This window comes from Ixodes scapularis, unplaced genomic scaffold (genome assembly GCF_016920785.2).
Source record: "Ixodes scapularis isolate PalLabHiFi unplaced genomic scaffold, ASM1692078v2 PGA_scaffold3__209_contigs__length_174095766, whole genome shotgun sequence".
In the NCBI taxonomy this organism is placed as follows: Eukaryota; Metazoa; Arthropoda; class Arachnida; order Ixodida; family Ixodidae; genus Ixodes; species Ixodes scapularis.
In genome coordinates this window covers 145,014,758-145,035,507 of record NW_024609868.1, presented here as the reverse complement: position 1 = coordinate 145,035,507, position 20,750 = coordinate 145,014,758, and positions in this window count along the sequence as shown.

Genomic DNA, 20,750 nt, shown 5'->3' with positions numbered 1-20,750 from the left:
CAACTCCTCGAGCAGTGAGCTTACAGCAGCGTTACACAAATGTTGCCACGAGGGTTTCCCTCCTTCTGCCACATCCAGGTGATCTGTCGTTGGCATCCATTGCGCATGTGAGCCGAGAAGCGGTAGAGCTCCAAAAAAATCTGTTTTCCGTGCTATCACGAACTTTATATACTTCAACGTTATTCAGCCTGTGATGAGCGATCTCGAGACAAGCCGAAGAGGACGAGGAAGAAGACGAGGTTGGGCACGCGAGGAGCGCGAGGGTGGATTGAGGCGGTTGAAAAAGGGCGGAGCAGACGCAACCAGACCGGACCTTCGTCGGCGTGACCAGACGTCAGGAGGTTCGACCCACAGCCAGCTTCTCACGCAGTCCTGGCGCCAACCTTCCGGAGGTAGACAGGACTGCATGCGTGGCGCAGCTGAACACCCGCTGCAGCTCCGTGCCACAGACGTACTGGGCCTGATTCAAGCCTTTGGCCAACGCACAACTACCTCGTCTCTGAGTCCCTAAGCGCTGACTTCAAAAAACACCTGGTCATCGGCTGTCACCTACGTCCTGGGTATGATTGAAGCCTTCGATCAATGCTCAACTACATCGTCACTACGTCCCTCGGCCCTGACGTCGGAAGAGTCCTGATCATCGGCTGCCACGGGCGCTACGCCGCCAGGACTTGAAAGTCGTGAACAAGGGTCATTTTAGGGGACACTCGAATTATTAGGTATATTTGTTGAAGTGATGTAAATAGTTTTGTAAATATATTCTTTCAATATTTCTACAGTTCAATGTGAATTATGCCATAACGCATCCTCGTGTCTTCTGTCATTTCTTTCTAACATCGTACCACGAACCTCACGACGCAGCCCGTGTAAAGGTCGATTTCCTGAACTGCTCGGAGTTCTGCCCATTGGGCCAAATCATTTCTACAATACAAAACACGCGCTGTAGAGATTTTCGCCTCAGGCAAAAGACACATTTTGTCGACCATGGTTTAAAGAACCCCTGGCCTCTTTACTACCCAAGTTTTTACGGGAAGCACTTCACGTAAACTCACGTAAAAAAGGTATTGATCGCTGTTGCAGCAGGGTGCCTTCGCAACCAGTTAACTACGCAAAAAGCAATACCACTACCCTCAAGAACACGATTTAAAGGGGAGGGAGAGTCATTAAGTGAAGGGTGCACTATTGAAAAGCTTATTTAAAACTTTTTGGTTGCTCAATATTTAAAAAAAAATATTATCTGGCACCTGCATGACAGTAGACGGGTTCATACCGGTAACAGTTTAGAAAGACAGATAACGGTCACCCGTTTAAGTTATACCGTTCACCAGTTTGAGCCATGCTGGTCGTCCGTTTGGGCGAACGGTTCACCCGTTTGGACAATGGGGCACTCGTTTGATCAAACGGGGTCACTCGTTTGAGCAAACGGGTCATTCGTTTGCGCAAGCGCGCAGCCTGATTGTGTAAACAGGTGACGGGTTTGCCCAAGCCAAACCGCACTGGTTTAATCAAACAGTTATCCCAGTATTCGGCGAGCCCGTTTAATACTGAAGTACAGATCGGCGGCATGAGCACTCCAGTTTGACCCGCATGCAGTCTCAAGAGGTATTTTTTAATGTCAGTGCACATGTCATCAGTGTAGGCAGAGCAACGACATAGCAATCGCGGCGCGAGATCCGACTGCGCCTCCATCTGGCCGACTGCGCTCGCTTTGTTGAAATGTGAACGTTGGACTCTGAAGCCCCGTTAGCTTGCTGAAGATGAAAGAGGCTGCTTTATCGTCGTAAATCATTTGTCCTTCGAACGCCTGCGAAGCAATTGCAGCCATTGGGTGTACCCCCACGCAGCGCCTTTCAACAACCACTCACCCAGCATTGCAACCTCCCGTCTCTAAGCGCTTACGGTTCATTGTTGCGGGGTTGATGTTCGCTGGGGTTCATTAAATACTCGCATTCAAGTCGCGGCGATAAACTGCCGCGCTCGCAGACCCCCAACAGGCGCCAGAAAGTTGGCGATGCTGCGTGGGCTGGGCGCCGAGCACTGGAACGGCTTTGGAGCCGTTCGCAAGGCAAAGTGTTATCACCGACAAAGCAGCGTCCTGCAGCATCAGCAACCTAACGGTGATTGGGAGTCTTACGCTCATATTCGAGCAGAGCGAGCGCGGTTGGCCAGATCAAGGAACAGTCGGCTCTCGTGTCACGATTGCTACGTCGTTGTTCTGTCTAGACAGATCACAAGTGCACTGATATTCAAAACAGCCCTCTGGAAACTGCATGCAACATGCAGATTGTGTTTAAAAATTAAACTTAGAACTCTACCCGCGCTTTAAAAAAAGCAAAAATGCCGACGTTTCGGGGCCAACTTGGCTTCGCGATCACGGGTGCCTTTTTCTGTCCCTCGGAGTGACCTGCCCATAAACCCGAACACCCCAGGTGCTCTCCGGATTATCCCTCTTTTAAATCATTCCTTACCAGACGGATGTCTGTGAAAGAATGTTTAGAGGTCGAGTTTATAGCGCGATAAGGTGTTGTGACAACGTGTCAACACTAGTACTCACCTCAAGCGGGCTTAGGAAGCGGCCTAATGTCCGTCGACGCAAGCATTGAGAACGACGGAATATACGTTCAAATACATTTTAATACCTGAAACAAATATCTAATCATTTTTTGCGTGAGGTTCGCGCCACATTAGGGACGTCATATTATCTCAATATTGTGCGAATTCCTCAAAAAGCAAGCACTGTTGCAGATACATTTTTTTTTCTTTTGCTCTGAATTATTTAAGCTATTTGAGCTTTTTTTGATCTCATAACCCCACCATGTGTTGTCATATAGGTGCGCAGGTTTTTTAAAAATGACAGCAGTACAACGTGAACTTACAAATAAAAACAAAAACAACAGTGGCCTCCGAATAAGCTGTGCCGTAGATTTCGAAGCTTCAAAAGGAAACAGAAATTAAAAGATTCCCAAAACTGAAGTAAAAAACACGAATTATTGGCACAGTGTACCAATAAGTTTATACATCTTGTTAAAAATATATTTAATGAACATCGTGGGCAGAAAGAATTCGAGGTTAATTCTGCAATTCAATTCAGAATGTGGGTTATACGGCGTAAAACATATGATCTTCATAGTTCCCTTTTTTGGTGAACTTCTGGGCTGGAGACTTCCTTTGGAACTCCAAAAACAAGCCTTCATGCAGCAGTCCTGTGCAATCGGCAATGACAGCAGAGTAGACGCTATGAGTATTTTAGGCCAATCATACCTCCGGTTACGGTCACGTGACTACTGTTTTCAAGAGGGTTATAAGGCAGAGCGCGGCACTCCACGAAGGCCACTGCTTGGTAGGCCGCTCACGTAGCATCCACAGCACTATCAAATTTGAAACAAACTCACAAAATTATGGAAGTGGCAAATCTTCCGTCTCTGTTCAGTGTTGGGATGTCCCTTTCAGATTAGTCATTGTCAGCGCACGTTTCGCACTCTAAAAAATGTCTGTGTCTACTTTCACGCACAACACTCGGAGAGCCAATCACCGCAGCTAACGGAGGCAGCTCAGCGAATGACGATGCCGAAACATATGTTTAGACCAAAAAACGCAGTTTGAGTTGCGACATTAAGCAATGCAAAACGTCACGCTTGCATTGCTTAATGTCACAACTCAGTCTGCGTTTTTTGATCTAAACATATGTTTCGGCATCGTCATTCGCTGAGCTGCCTCCGTAAGGTGCGGTGATTGGCTCTCCGAGGGGTGTGCGTGAAAGTAGACGCAGAGACGTTTTTTAGAGTGTGGGCGACCTAAAAGAGGCGCCTGCTTTCATACTCCTCTCTCTATCTCTCTCTCTTTCCCTAAGCTGGAAGCGCGGAAGGGGGGAGGTGCGCGATTGTCAGACCTCTGCTTTCTATCACTAGACTACACTCTCCGCGCGCTGATAACGGCAGGAGCGTGATGATATGCTATAAGATTGACGAATGACGAAGTAACAGTTCGTCATCTCGGAATGCGTGCTTGCTGACAAGGTTTCGTTTGTGCTGTGGCCTGTGGGGCTGCAGTGGATTTCGGTGATAAGTTGTATATCGTCCGTGACAGCCTCTTCAAAGTACTAAACCTAGCAGTGTTCGTATATCGGCAACAAGCGATTTCTTCAGAGAAGCCACACAATATATTTTCATGTGGTTAGGTTCGGGAAATGACAGCTTGTGCCAAATTGCGATAAATCTTCACGGAGCCCTTCCTTCTGGTTATTCTGTTTGTTTTGTTCTTCTGCAGTGCCCGTGTCGACATCTATATCGTATTGCATCTTTCAAGTTTGCTATTTTATGATAAGTGCACTGCAACCAACTTATTGGCAATGATTGACCATTCTTCTACGGTTACTCTTCCAGATTACCTCTAGGATTAGGTAGTGTGGTCTATTCTCCCGGCATCCGGGAGAATATATTTGTCGAAATTGTACCGGCAGTCGCTTCCATTAGCTGTCTTAAATATTACGTTAACCGCCGTAGAACACTGATTTTCTTATTCTCCCGGCATTTCGGGAAAACACGTTTCATTGACAACTTCTTGTGGATACACGTTTCATGGACACACGTTTTGTCGCCACTATCTTATCATCGACACTCGCTACGCGAATTGCACGCTGTATGGACAATTCGTCGGAAGTGTTTCACTGAGAATACACAGAAAGAATAAAGCACATGAAGGACGAACACAGACACACACAGTTCTGTGTGTCTGTGTTCGTCCTTCATGTGTTTTATTCTTTCTGTGTATTCTGTAGTTTTCGACGCGCTCTGCTACCTGTGTTTCACTGGCCGGCCGTCCCGTTCACGCAGCTTCGCGGTGGCAGTTTGCGACAACTCATTACAAAAAATTACAGCAGGACACTTAAGACAGCTTACATGTATGAATACGAGAGCATTCCTGCAAGCAGCGCATTCCTAAAAGCAGCGCGGCCCGCTGTCCTCCGCAGAGGCCGGCCGGGTGGAGCGACATGCGTGAAAGGAGAGCGAAGAACACGTGATAGAGTGGTGCACAGAGAGAGGGAGCGAAAATTAACCGCTCGTCCTCCCCCCCCCCCTCCCCCCCTCCCCCCTCCATGCATCCGGCCACGCCTGACACGTAAGCACGTAAGTTAAGGGAGCGGTGGCCGAGCGCGCGCCACCCTCTCCCTTGTACCGGCACTCAGGCCGCAGCGCCAGAAGAGAGCTTCTCTGTGCAGTGGCGTTTCCTGGAACTATGACGCGTCATAGCCAATGGGACTTTAGGTGCCGTTTCGTTCAAAAAATGAGAAAATGGGACTTGAGGTGCTGTATCGCTCAGCCAATGAAAAAATTAAAATTTTAGTGCCGTTTTTCGCGGTTACAGACGCCGCCAGCTCCACTCCATGTGACCGATTAAAGCTTTCGCATTAAAATGTTGACCCACCTGCCCCACCCCAACATGTCATTCGTGGCGACAGTCTGGGCTGCCTTATTACAAAAAAAAGCCAATTATAGCTGTCTATTGAACAATATCTCGATGGAACATCGCGTGTCAATGAAACGGTCTGTTCATGTAGCGTAGATCGTTTAACTGATTGCCACCGATAATGAAAGGCGATTGCCGGTAGAAGTTCGGGGAAGTTATTCTCCCAGCTGCTGGGAAAATATGCACATTAGCTTAGAATTACCACGGTTCTTGTTCGCTTAATATTCTCAATATATAAACACTTAGCAGTATATCCTCATATTTCACAGATCGCTTGCACGTTGTACGTTTCCACGGAATAGGCGGTATGTAATATCGTTCTAAAAGATCTGCAAATTTTCTTTTTTTCCTGATTTTTTGCGAAGATCTCTGCGAGTACATCTTTACCCGGGTTTCCTCCATGATTCAAATAGGTTTTCAAGTTCAGGACGCCACAAAAAAATTGGCAGACACCTAAGACTTCTTAATTGTCTGCCAAATCTACAAGCAGAGTGACACGTCTACCTTTTTCACACGGCGCCCCGGCGGTGATATCACGTTCCCCCACTGCGAAGGCGCGGCGGACTTCCGCCGGCCGCGCCTGCGCACTGGCCTCACCGGCTTCACGACGGCTTCCGTGACAAAGCATCTGCGTTGCTGTGCTTTTCATTGTGTTTTATTTCTGGGGCGCGTCCTCTCTTACCTTGAGCGCTTCCGCCGCTTTCCGTGACGAAGCATCTACGTTGCTGTGCTTTTCTTTGTGTTTTATTTCTGAGGGGCGTCTGCTTTGACCTAGAGCGGCGCGTGCTTGATGGAGAATTTTTATGACCATCATTCGGGCATAAGGCGGACGCCTTTTCGCATCATAAGACGAGTAAGGCTTTCACCTTCATGATATTAAGAAATCCAGCCCTCCAGACGGTACTTAGATGGATGTCTATCTTAAATAAGATGGACATAAATTTGTCCGTCTTATTTGCGTTGTTCCGAACATATCTAATTTAACATGGCTCTAAAGATTGAACATAAATTATGGACTGTGTGTCAGAATAAAAAAAGCTTTGTATATTAGCGACTGGAATATTCTACCGCAACACGTTGTCAATGACTCTTACGATACTTTCATATCTACCTTGTAAAATATTTTTCAACATTCGTCTAAAAATGGTTGCTCTATTTGATGCGATGCATGTTTTGTGTGATATTTGTGTAACATGTTTTTGCTACTTTTTATGTTTTTCTTTTTACGCATGATGTAAACAAAATAATCGTTATTTATATACTGTTTACACCCTCCAATAATGCCCTCCATTCATGTAGGTACTGTGTAAATACATATATTATAAGCCGAGTTATAAACTATTACGTTTTGTTAAAATAATTGCCCGCCTACTTTTTATTCAAACGGTATGAACTGAATCGGTTAGAAGGAAGAATATAGGTTTTGGAGAACAAAACGGCACGCACTCTATAGGTACATTTGCTATCTACATTGTATCCACGTCTCTAATGAGTTTCTTAAGATATTTGGACTCCCTATTTGGATAAAAATGGCATAGACAGGGGATGAAGTGGTCCACCAGACATAAATATTAAATGTTCGCGCTTTATTTTGTCAATACCTGTAACTGTGCTGATAGTTGCAGTTGTTTTAGGAGACCATTTAGATCATGCCGCGCGCGACCGAACTGTCTCTAAAACTTCCAAATGAGCTCGAAAGGGTGTAACAGTCTAGAGCTCAAAAGGCGTAATAGTGTAGAATTCAGCTTAAGAAACTTTTCTGCTCCAATGCAAGAGGCAGTTCACTTGAAGTGTTTGACATTCCAATTGCGCACACACAAATATCGGAGTCGCCCTTGTTAGTAATTCCCGTCCCCCGATAAGGGCGACACATAGCAAATAGGTGTTCTCCTCTTGGCTTCCGTATTCCGCCGTCCTTCCTTGGGCTTCGAAGAAGACTAAACCGCAGAAGCGTGCATTTCGCTGTACAGAGAGCTTTGCTCAAAGCCATGTTGCAGAGGAAGTGCTCTTGAACATTCAGTATCCTACAGTGGAGCGCCCGGTGTAATTTTTCTTTAAAATTGTTGGACCGATGTCCCATAGTATCTATGCATCATACCACCTTCTTCCTCACTAGGCGTCGACGTTGACGTACTTCCGACCGCGTTACTGCTGAAATGGTCTGGAGATCTGAGCCACAATGCGGACCCCATTTTATTGTTTGTCTCTTTCGCGGATGACCCCCCTGACGCTTTCTTAATAATATTTATTTTCAACCTTGGTGAATCAGATTAGCAGAGTACATCCGAGAAGCTACGCGGGGAGGGTAAGGGAAAAATCAGCTTGAGGAAAGCGAATAAGGTCATCCTCAAAGCTGACAGTTCACAGAATGCTATATGCATGGTAGACCAATCAACCGTTCACGTTGCAAGACTAATTTGTGTCCATCGCCAAGAGATAAGCACAAGAAGCCCAGTCACGTGGTGAAAATCTGCAGCTCTATTGCTATGTACTTTGAAAGGTATATATTCCACTCCACCAACAATCAGACACAAAGAATAATCATGACAAACACAGAGTGCAGGTAAAAAAAAAAAGACATATACTCAAGGGTGTTATATTTACACCAGCTCAACTGCGTACTTACATTTAGTACAAGCTTAAGTGCGCGTTGACTGCGTGCGCCTGGCATTTGAACAAAACAGCCAGTGTATTAAAAAGTTCCGAAAATAGGGGACTTGAAAATTGCTCCGAGACGCTACGTTTACTTGACATTTTTATGCGCAAATTAATTATTCGCTTGTCTTGTTCCGATCCAGATACTTTTTTTTTTATTTGCAAGCTTTCTTGGTAATTTGACTGCCAATGTGATGTTCTTTTTTTTTTTTATTTGGTGCATGGTAATATATATCTGCAAGAGCGGCGATTGAAGCGTAAGAAAACAAAAGAGGCACCTACAGTGGCGGTTACTACAGATTTTAGTTTAAAGTACGCTGCTAATTGCCGTACCTGCAGACACGTGTACAGCCATGCTGAAAAGGGACAGCGAGAGCTTCCTCTAGTAACGACTGCGGTCACTAAATTTAAACTCACTGCTGCAACGCGAAATTCTTTCCCAGCCTGCGTGCTTTTCATCCCGCATTTTTCACCAGTATAAACTTTTCATTCCTTAGGGAAGCAGAAATATGTTTTCGGTTTTGTCCCACACAAAACGAGCTCGGCGTTTAACCGCCTTTATGAAAATCGCAATTTTTTTAAGCACCACCATAAGCAAATATATTTTTAATCATGCAGTTCATTGATTTATAAAGTTACCGCCATTTGAATGCAGCAATTGTTTTGTCGTTTTGGTTACCACTTTGTACCAGCCAGTAACGTCCATCCGGTTATTCAAATAAATAAATACTAGTCATCATAATCGAGAAATTCTTCGATTATTATTTTTTGAGAACTTGAAAAGAAATAAAGGCGCAGGAAAATGTATCCCGTTTTGAGACGCACAAGAATGAGTTCGTGGTCAGCGTGTCTAAAATTTTGTTTTCTATTCCAATTTGCCTTCAACTGCTATCTAATAGATATACCATTTTTAATCTCTAAATTTATTACTTTCTCTTGAATAAATGTTATACAAAATATCTCCACTGAAGTGCACAAATGTATTGAAGAAGAGTCATAAAAACCTAAGCGACTAAAAAAACTTTAGTTTCTGCTTTTGATTATTGGATCTCCCACTTGACCACACTGACATGTCTGAAATGGTACGTGCGTTTTCCACTCAACTTTCACGTGTAAATCTCGCGACAGTTTTAACTGCGCGATCGGGACTTGTACGCAGCTTCAGAGGCTCGCATATTAGACCATTGCACCATGCTGGTGGTTATTTCTACCACCTTCTAGAGAACAAAATTATGATGAAGGTAGATTTGTAGAAATCACAGGGATGATTATCTATGAACGCGATAGCATTTATCGTTCTGCAGACGGGCAGGTGTTCTCTTCCCCACTAAATTTAGTGGGGAACCAGAATTGGTGCATAGGTAACGTAAAGTCACATTTCCGCTAAATTTAGCGGAGAATTTAAATTGGTTCATAGGTCACGTGAAGTCAATTTTCTGCTAAATTTAGAATTTAGCGGAGAACCTGAATTGGTGCATAGTTCACGTGAAGTCTATATTTCCGATAAATTTAGCGCGGAACATGAATTCGTGCATACGACACGTGTAGTCAATGTTCCCCTAAATTTAGTGGAACATGGACTACATTAGAGGAGACATACATAGCCACAAATCTGTGGCGGGTTGCTTAATGCTGCTATCGCATTAAAACTTTAGCCTGTGCAGACTATGATTCTACAGCGTGAAGTCAAGGGATCCATGGCTGTATGAAGGGATCGCCTAAATTGGTTTCTGAATGAATCGAGCTAAGAGTATGTACAGAGTTTGATAAATAATGTGAATTAAGGTTCCAAAAATCTCACGTACCTAACGTGCCTGAGTAACACGTTTTAAATCAAAAGCTAGCAATCCCTACCTACGGCGTCCGTCTGCTAAGAAAGAGGCTTCTGATTGGCGCAACAACTGGCAGATGGCGGAACGTAAGAGCGCAAGCGGTTAGAGAACCTATTTTACAGAAAGTGACCGACTGCTCGATTTGAGTCACGTGGTTTTTGGGCCGCGTTTGGAATACGAGCTGCAAGAAAGTGACGAACGCTTTGATCGTCTGTGAGTGCCTCCGCCGTTGTGCCTGCTTTCCTCCTCGCCAGGCAAGAAGACAGCAACTGCGCATTTGCTACTAATCACCGTGGGAGGCGTCCGCCATTAAATTGCCAACGCTCCACGCTGTTTGAGATGAACACTCTTTACAGTCTAGGCTATCTACAGGCGGTCAAAAAGGGCGCCTCCCTCGACCTTGGGAATAACAGACTACTTTTCTGAGCCAGAAGCGATGCGCGTGTTTTCTACAGCAATTGTCAGTACAAAATTAATTGATTCTACCAATCCAAACGTAAAGATAAAGATGACACGAGAAAAACAAAAGAGCTGTGTTGTCTCGCATTTTCACAATTATGTTCGGCTACATGTCATCGCCTGCTTTGCACTCTCTGGTTGTTACGGCGACTCTTTTCTTGTCGACAACTTTTATCCGTGCTGATTTGGGGTGCGCCTAACTGTAAAGGAGCAGGTGAAGATCATGCTCTGATACGGGGAGTGCCAGGAGATGAAAGAGGTCCACCTACATTTTCAGGCGAAGATTCGGTGTTGATCTCCCGGCTACCCTACAATTCTAAGCTTTGCGATGCGTCACAACAAGGAGAAAACCTCTACAACAAGCCACCGACAAAAGAGGAGGTTTGAAGGAAGCGGACACTGAAATATGCGATGGTCGATTCCTTCGCCGCCAACCTCACCTGTTGTCGCTCGTTACAAAAAAAAAAACGTGGGTAGATTAGAATGTCGCAAGAGTCAATACCGCGATGACAATACCGTGCGCGAGTTAGACCGCACAGATTGTCACGAAGAGGAGCAGTCGGAACCGCTGAGGACCGTAATTTCTATCTGTATACAAAATCCATAAAACCTCGTCTTGACGCAGATTAGTATATTTAAAGGGGCCATAATATTATTGTTCAACCTCTTCCTCCTTAGCTTCAATCCGCAACTCAAAGGCGAATTGAGTAATCGCGTCGTCGCCATTTGCTGGGGTACCCCTGTGATGACTCCAAGCTTCCACGTGCTCTTTAAATATACGTTAGGACTTGCCTTTTTCAGGGGATGATAACTTGCGTCAGTGCACTCATTGACCACTAACGCTAAGCCAGATATTTGTCGCCATATTGATTGCTGGCGAGCACATTCGTCCGGGTAACGCAGTGCTCGTGTCCAATGCTTGAGCTGGTCTCGGCTGAGGGGTTCGGGTACCGCGGATGTACCATAGTGAAAAGGCGAAGAGCTTTCGGAGAAAAAAGTGGCAAAAATAGTCCGCTATATTTTCAATTGTTCTTACCAAAAAACTTGATTTTGACTTTCTACCGTAATTCTTTTGGCCCTCTAAACGATATGCGATTAGTAAAGTCCCAATCTAAAATTAATTATCCCAACAAAAAATTTAAGTTGAAACCCTATTAATAATCGATATCTGTTTATATACTGTAAATGTATTGTTAATATATCTCGTTATGTTGTCAATGAGAAGACCGCTCTAGCAAACTTGAAAAGTGCCGCTTTCTACATAGGCGAAGGACGCTTGTGAGGTCGCTCTATTATAATCGGTGCCCGATTGGTCTGTGCTTCGATCATTTCCCGAGGAGGGACACAACGCAGCGAGACAACAGCGAATTGGTGTACTGTACATCCCGGTTGCCCGTCGTCGAGCGCCGGCAGTCTGAGTCCGCCGCCCTGGTTGTCGCCCGTCGTTCAGTGCTCACACTCAGAATCTGTGTCCAGGCCCGTGGATCGTCCTTCCCACTTCAGCGCTGCGTAGGCTAGCTGTTCCAGGCTATCATGGCCCCAGTTTCGCTGCTTAACGGCCCCCGGATTGTCATGACCTAGGCCGGCATGGCTAGGGCTCGCCTTTTACGCCTGTCTTGGTCCGGTCCTCGCTGGTGCACCGCTGCGGAGATCGCCATGGGCCAGACCTGCTCCATCGTTCCTGCTGAACCCTAGCCTCGCGCAGCACGACCTGTAGCGCACTAACTGGTGCCTAATCGACCAACCGCTTGTCATGTGCCATCAGCCGAGCCCCCTTCTACCCTCGTCTCCCACAGCTAAATTTTTGAAAATCTCACAATAATTTGTACGATGATGAGACGCTCTAAAAACTTTGTTTCTGAAAACAATAACTCGCAAAAACACCCTCCGAATTCGCTGACCAATCTAACTCCAAAAATTCGTTAGACCTTTAGATTGGGCAAGTTGGTTGTCCATCTTGGTCGACGTTACAGCGCTCTAAGAAAAAAACTGCCCCTCCGGCTTTCCCACGCACAATGAACAAAACTCTCACACAGCGCTCAATAAAGATTTTGCATTGCGCGATTGACTTCTGCTTCTACTTCAAATTAAGACAATTTTCAAATAGACAATGACAAAAAATAAGAAATATAAAATTCTCTCCTTACTCTTAGACAAACATGCGGCTAAATAATCAATATCATTGTGGAAGAATGTTATAGACGGCGTTCTAACACATTCGTCCTTTCGTCGTATGATATGTTCTCGACTTCATCAATATCCCTTATTAGTTGGTATATACTTTTGCCAAACACGGTGCTATTGTTGAAATGTGCCGAAGAACCACAATCCCGATAGTGACTCCATAATTGGACAGAGTTGGCGTTAATGAAGTTGTTGTGTTCACGGAGGTGTGGTCACTTTTTTGCACAGGCGGGACATTTTGTTGGGAGCTGAAAACACGATATCAACATTCGTTCTGTTCGCTGCCTTCTTATTTTCGCCCTTTTATTTGAATTCTAGCCTTTTTATTTTTCGTATTTTTTCCAGTTGAAAATATTCTTAAATTGAAGTAGAAGTAGAACCAGAAGTTATTCACACAGTACAGAGTTGTTAGTGAGCGTTGTGTGATAGGTGTGTTCCGTGTGTGTGTGAAAGCTTGAATGACAGTTTCTTGAGTGCGCTACAAAGTCGACCATTCGAAAACTCACAACCCTAGCTATAAGAACCCACTCTTTTCAAAGTTTTGAGAATGCATTCAATCTTGAGAGGGGTCTATTGAGTTTGTAATGTACAATAGTGGGCAAGTTAATGACGTCTGAAGAAAAAGTTCAAACCAGATAGGCCATCACATTTTGCACGATTCATTTTCAGTGACTATGATGTTTTTCGCTTCATATCGCCGTTTTTTCCTGCGTTCATTTGACTCAAACCGCGAACATTTCAGGTTGTAGAGCGAACACATTCTCAAAACCTTTCCAGTGAGCAAGACGCCGAAAGAGTCCACACAGGCATGTACATCTGCTAGTATTACCGCACCGGTTGTCCCCTAAAACCTCATACAATTCGCGGTACGGACCGTAAGTCCGCAGCTCTGACATTCTTAAACGTATTGTCAGTCGAGCAAATTGCCAAGTATGCCCCAGCTAACGAGAAAACGTCTTCGGGGCTTCATTCATCGTAAAGACACCACGCGGAAACATCCCCGCAGACAGAGAAGACTAATCCAAATGTGGGTCGGCTTCAACTTTATGTGACCGTTTGGCTGCAGTGAAGGCCACCGCGCATTATCGAGGACTCCGGTCCGCGAGTTGCATGCGGCGGGGGTAAGCGGCCAAGGACGTATTATCCGAGGGTCATTGGGGAGGGGGTCAGTCGTGCTTCTTCGGGTTACCTTACAGCAGATGCTTCGTAGCTCGGTTGGTACTAGACGAGACGGTTTTAGCTGCCTGTCACTCTCAGGAATGTTGAAATTACGCCTGATCGTGCTCGTGCTTTTGGTATCTTTGTGTTCCTGCTTAGAGTATGATCCTCCGGAGGTAGCTACGACGAAAGGTCCAGAGCCCACCCTCCTGGAGTCTCTGCGTCAGATGGTAGGAGATCTGATGGACAGAGGATCGCATGAAATCACCAGACAAGTTGTGGCGGCAGAAATCTCCAGCCAGTGTAGTCTGGGTTTGCTCAAGCTGATGCGTGGCATTCGCAATTTGGATCCGTGGGCAGTAAGACGTAAGTAGGCACTGCAGCTTGCGGCACCGGCTGACTGTAGAATCTCTGCTCGAGTTTTATTGACTGCTTTCAGGCTTTAATGATTTGTTTAAAAAATTGTGAAAACTGCACTAATGTGGTTTATGGAGGTGACGTATATGGGCGGGGTGACATAATATAGAAATTTACTCGTTACGAACTGTAAGCTAATTAACTAAAATGCGTTTAGTAACTGTAATATTAGTGCAAACAAATCTGGTTTTAATAAGAAGCTTGCTCAGTGTCAAGGAATACCAGCAAATCAGTAACTTTTAAAGAAATAGCAGAGCGTGGGAGCGCGGTAGTCTGGTAATGTTAATAAAAGAAGATGAGGTTGTAATCTTTATTTTTTACTTAAATAATCAGTTTGATGTGCTTTGTTTTAGCGAAGCCTGGTTTATAAGTGATGAATTATTTCCGCTTTGTGGTTATGACGCTTTATCATTATGCCGTTCGACAAAAAAAAATACTTGGTAGAAATGTTGCTCTGTATGTGCGGTCAGATCTACATTATCGACTAATAGCCTACAATATATTACAAATCATAGTTTTGAGTCCATAGATATAAGGCGTCTCGATAGATTGATCGCCGTTGTATAGCCCCCGCCCCCGTCAATATCCTTTAAATTCTACCGTTCATAGATAAGCTTTATGAAACCAGTCTTGAGTGAAAACTTTCACATCTTTTCGTTGGTGATTACGATATTGTAAGTCCCTCAACCCTACATATCTTCAGTTTTAGAAATATTCATAACATGGTTGTTTTAATGTGATTGGTGTACCCAATAGAATACCTTCGTACTCTACAACAATGCTAGACTTGGCTTCACTATTTTATCCTTCAGTGTAAAAGCTGGTAGACTGTCATACGAACTCGATGGCCACCTAACAATGTATTGCTTTCTGCCCTGTAAATAATCCCGTGGCTTTGGGCAAGAGATTTTGGTTAAATATATTACGGAGCGCAGTATCAAATGGTTTATAGAGTTATACCCTTGTTACACGGGCACACTTAACTGCAGTTACGCTAAGCCACAGTTATCGCACAATATTTGCTGACAACACTCTGCGGCTACGCACTCAAAGCTATGGGCGAACGTGTGCTTGAACATTTTGACCATCCATCGAAGCAGTGCACGCGCGCTCTTCACTTCTTATGGAATAGCTGTCCTAGAGAATAGTGCGGTATATGTGGTGCCGCGTAACAGCAGTTAAGCTCAGTTAACCGCGGTTAAGTCTGCCCGTGTAACAGGGCTATTACTCACGGTTTTAGATCGGAGTATTGTTATGGAAAGTAATAATGGTAATATTGCTATAGAGTTTTTTTATCGCCTTTTTATGCCCGCCTATTACCCGTATTTTCCACCTATTGTTATTAACAACAAAAAACACGTAATCCGAGGATATATATGAAATTATATAAAAGATTTGAGTATGACAATAACATATATAACATATTTTTTACTGAAAGTGAGGTTTTATATTTACATTTAAGAAGGTACGAAACAAGTTATATAACAATATTAATAGAGTAACGTTTGAGTGCTACCTGCACTAAATCTTGCGGAACCACAATAAATTGCCATTTAATACTTAAGCAACCGAGAATATAAGCGCATGAACTTGAGCACACCAAAAATGGCTGCTTGTGTAGCCATTGTGCCAAACGCGTTTAAATGCGATAGCTTTATAGGGTGTGTGGTGCTCTTTGTTCGGGTGGTGCCCAGGCAGGATTATCCTTTAACATTCATGGCCTCGGGAGGGTGGCTCTCTTAGGTCAGGTGGTGCCTAGGGCAGGGTTTTCTGTGAAAACTGACTAGGTCGCACCATCGTATCTTTTTGACGCTACGATCGCTTCCTCTTAGGACTACCCGGATACGATGCCTTTAACCAGAATGTCCCGGGTCACCAAGAAAAGGGAAGCGCGCTTTTCTGCCATTTTCACTGCTCGTGTTGCGCGCTCTTTCTACTCCACCTTTTTCTTCATCTATTTCTTTCCTGACCTTTCCACCCTTCTCGTTCCGCCCGTTTTCTCACACCTCCTGCTTCTGCTGCTCCCGTTCCTGCGTGCTGGGTCCGTAGATCAGTGAGTAGCGCACCCAGCTTACATGGCGGTGTCCGGGTTCAATACCTGGCACCTTTTGGCATTTTGTTTTTTAAATTATCGTTTAACTGTTACGGACTAACCGACCTACAGATTTTGAGCTTACGTGGTTTCTGAGGTTGGTTGGCACTATAAAGCTACCGCTGTATTTAAAAAAAAAAAGAAAGATATAGGAATGGTTCATCTCGTGCTGAAGTTGCAAATTTGTTTAATTCAGACTTTATTTTTCTTGATCACCTCGCAAATGACTGTCGAAATGCTATTTGTAAGAGTTTATAACCTTTCGCTACCCCTGTACGATGTACTTATTTCCTACCGATGAACATGAAATAATAAATGTAACATAATCCGCAATGAAAGAAGTGCATCGGGCGCAGATCATATTAAAGCTCAACCGTTAAAAGCCGAAAGTGCGTTAGTAAGCGCAGCGCTGACACACATAAGTAACCTTATTATTCCTCCCGGCGTTTTCCCAGAAAAAAAAGAAAAAAGAAATTGGCTGATGTTGTTGTTCGTGATAAGGGTGATAAACCTGGCATTTTAAACAACTAGAGACCAATCTTAATACTTTAAATACTTCCAACGATACTTCAACATATCATAATAAAAAATCTTGTCGAATTTAAAACCGCAAATAACCTAATATCAAATCCACAATATCGCTTCACAAAAATAATTCTACAGAGTCAGCCTTTGTTGGAATCAACGAAGAGATTCTTTAATATATAGTAAAAATAATTTTATCCTAGTCGTTTTGCTGGTCTTAAAAAAGTGTTTTACAACGTTCACCGCAATATACTTTTTTAGGAAAGTTTCATTTCAAGTTGTCCGAGGTACGGTATGGTCTCTTTTAAAACGTTGCATACCCAATGCGGTATAATGCTATAGATATTTATAAATCGGAAATACAATAAAAAACATTAAAATGTAGCCCCCCAAGGCTGTCTTTATGTGCCTATGTTATTCCTGCATTATTTAAAATGCGTAAAGTTATTAGCCATGAAGAACTAAACATAGGCGGAAATTCAAAATTAGACGCGCGAACGACACAAATGTGTTATTTTTCGGGTGTACATGCCAACGAGATCTTTGAACATTTTAACATTTCATGTTCCGCTTAAAAGTATGCATTTAATTGCCAGAAAGCAAAATACCTCCTCATTCATCCAAAAGAAAAAAAAATTGATGGAAATCTGTTTAAAAATTATAATAGATAAATTAGTCGAAAGCAAACTCGCGTTTTTAGGTGTTTCTTTTAATTGAACTAAGAAAATGGTCAATATATGTAGATTTTCGGAGAAAGAACCTTTGTCGAGCAGTCCGCGCGCTCAGTAGGTTGCTATAATATCTTCAGACAATGTTTAAAAATCAAATCTACTATGCAGTTACTTATTCCCAGCCAAGTTATTGTAATTGAGAATGGTTTACAACAACACAAACAAACTTAAACTCGCTACTGTATCTTTAGAAAAATGGCCCGTATGTGCGATTTGAAATATGCTGCTTCCTAGAAGCTGTATGCCCTATGCAAGGCATATTAAATTTCGCATATTTGAAAAATACAGGAATATAAGTTAACCCTAATTATTTATGAAAGGTATCACTATGAGAAACAATATTCAAAGCTAATTACCACGAGACTCCAACCGTGTATGGAATAACAATTATATTTTTTCTAAAGCAAACTCTCGTTCACGCAAAAATTATGGCGAACAACGCCTGCGCTCTCTAATACCGACTGATAAATAACTACCCCATGATATCAGATGGCTTAAGAAGTTCTACTTCACAGTTAATATTTAAAACTGTATTTTACAGTGCATTGGGTAAATTAAATTAATTACTTGTTATTTTAGAATTGTAAATCACAACACTTTTTAATTAGTGATTTGTGCCCTGCAATATATCGGTCTAATGCTTTTGGGCCGATGTTTCATATGATCTAGGCAAACTATGTGTGGTTTGAGTTGAATTTTTGTTAACTTCAATTTTCTTTCTTTAACTTAACCTGTTTCTTGATGACTTCAGTCTTCGCTGTATTTTTGCAACCTAAGATTTTGTTACAGCGCATGGAATTCTCTGTTCACTAGTTTTCATCAAGGTGCTTAAATTTTTTTGTGAGCTATCACCTCGTGTATTTTCACGTCTTTTAGTAAGATGCATGTTACGTACAATTGCTGTGGTGAAAGAGTGGCATGGACCCGTCAGGCATTAAAATTTCCTTTATGCATGTCACCCAACAAAAGGCTTGTAAACAGAATTCTTAACTCAATGAAAACAAATAAATAAACATATTATGGCACCAGGCATTGCTGGATTTGCGCCAACTACATGCCCGAAACTGGCTTTGGTTGATATGTACGTGGTTATTCAGGTATAGGTTTATAATAAGTTTTACTGTCTTTTTGAATACCTTCTGTGACACCAGTAAGCGAAATATTTATTTAGTAAACATATTTGGCATCCTAATTATTTTTTTAATCTTTCAGGGCAGATGTATTTATACATCACAGAAAAAAAAAAACAAAGTTGTTTAGTTCAAAAACAGTGACGAAGAGCCTGCCATGCTTGAAACGTTTCTGCTGTGAGATAACTTGGACTCTCAATACTTCTCGTCCTCTCCGGCCAATAGATATATATATATACCAGGATCCTCTGGCTGCTACATCGCCTTCCGAAATATGGATGTTAGAACTGGACGCGTTCAAAATAGGCCAAACCGTGTCGCCACCTTCTGTGACGTTGATTTTAAAAGCAGGCAAACAGTATTATTTCCCTCCTTGCATCTGGAACTGTTCCGCGGCAGACGTGTCCTGCCGCGGTTTCCTTGGTCGTGTGATAAATGATCCCACGTAGTTCGTTGGGGTCACAGCAGACTCTTTGGCCCATAACACCAAGGAGCGTGGTGGAAGATCAGGAACTTGAATCTATTGGAGCCGTTCATCGTCATCAGTAGAACTCCCTTCTTCGTCGAAAATGCGATGCGTGCTCCTTCTTCGCACGGTCGTAACATGCGTTTCCTCTGTAAACGGTTGTCCAACAAGAAGAGGAATCGCTTCTGCTTCATTTCAAACCATGTAGATCGGAACGCGGGCTGTCGCCTGGCCTACGGCGACGCTTGCTTCCATGATTCCGCACGGTAGGACCTGACCAAAAGCATAGCCTCCAATCTTACATCCTCGGGACGGCTTGTTATAGTTGATTCCCAAATCATGGGCATCGTCCTCGCGCAGCGTAACGCACTGACATCTAAGGTCAACATAAGCTCGGACAAGCTTCCCGTCTACGAGAGCGTCTTGAAGATACTTTTTGTTTTGTGCACTGACTTTATCTTTGTTTTCAATATAATGATTTTCTACGGACACACTCCCTCAGCCGCTGATCTGCAGTCAGCTATTTTATGTTCTGTGCGGTGACATTTGCTACATTGATCTCGCTTCTTCGGTTTACTGCAGTTTGCATACATATGCCCGTATTCTTCACAGTTGAAAGACGGTGGTGCAACATTAGAGTTGAATGGTGATTTTCGTTTCGGAAGTCTGTGGGCATTTCGGTCACTGGGAGAACCGTTCTGTCCCGCTACTGAACCGGTTGCCACATCGGATCGGTAGGACGCTTCCCCGTCGGTAGTGTGGTCTGTCGTCCTATCGTTTGATGGACTCCACCAGATCCTCTGGAGAAGGAAACTTGACATCGCTCAGGCTCCGAACGAGCCCTTCGTCACTGATGCTTGTAATGACATAGTCTACGATCTGATTTTCCCTAAGTTGACACAGACGTGCCAGGCTGAGTTTCTGATGGAAATACTGTTCAACGGTTTCTTTCGGCAGTTTTCACCTCGCTTCCATTTCCTCGCGCCGGCTCTGTAGGTTTACGCCCGGTGGAAAAGCTTTTTCCAGCTCCAGCTTCCATTCAAGCCACAAATGCTGGACACGGAGGAGGCGTTCGCATCATGTCTTGGCGATTCCTTCTAGCTCCGTGAACACAAAACACGCCAGCTGTATCTCATATCCGCAAGTATATCGCTGATAGTTCGCAAACTTTCCGTATTCATTGTTCAACTGTCTGCACCGGATTCGTGATGGGGTGGAACACTGGTACCAGCTAACTGGACACTGCAGGCGGTCTTGGGTCATGCATTCGCTGGGTTGCGGGACGAAGCAAGTCAGCCACGCCCCCGACCGCTCCTCGTACAGCGGCTTGTACAGCCTCCTGTACAACACTCTGAAGCCCAGACAGGTCACCTGTCGGTCCATACAGCCCACTCTGGATTGTTTGTGGAACGCTTGCTGGGCCTGCCAGTGGTATTCGTTGCCCCATGGTGTCGGTGTCGGAGCGTTCCGAATCTTGATCTGCCATGCCACATTGGCTCGTGGTTGCGTCGTCGCTACCGTCAATGCTCGTGCTCCCTGTTTCAGTCGCAACGGTTGCTGGAAGTCGGGGAAGGCCCGCCGCCGCAGTCTGCCATATTCGGTTCCGCTCGCTCCGCCGCCGCCCTTCCTCGTCTA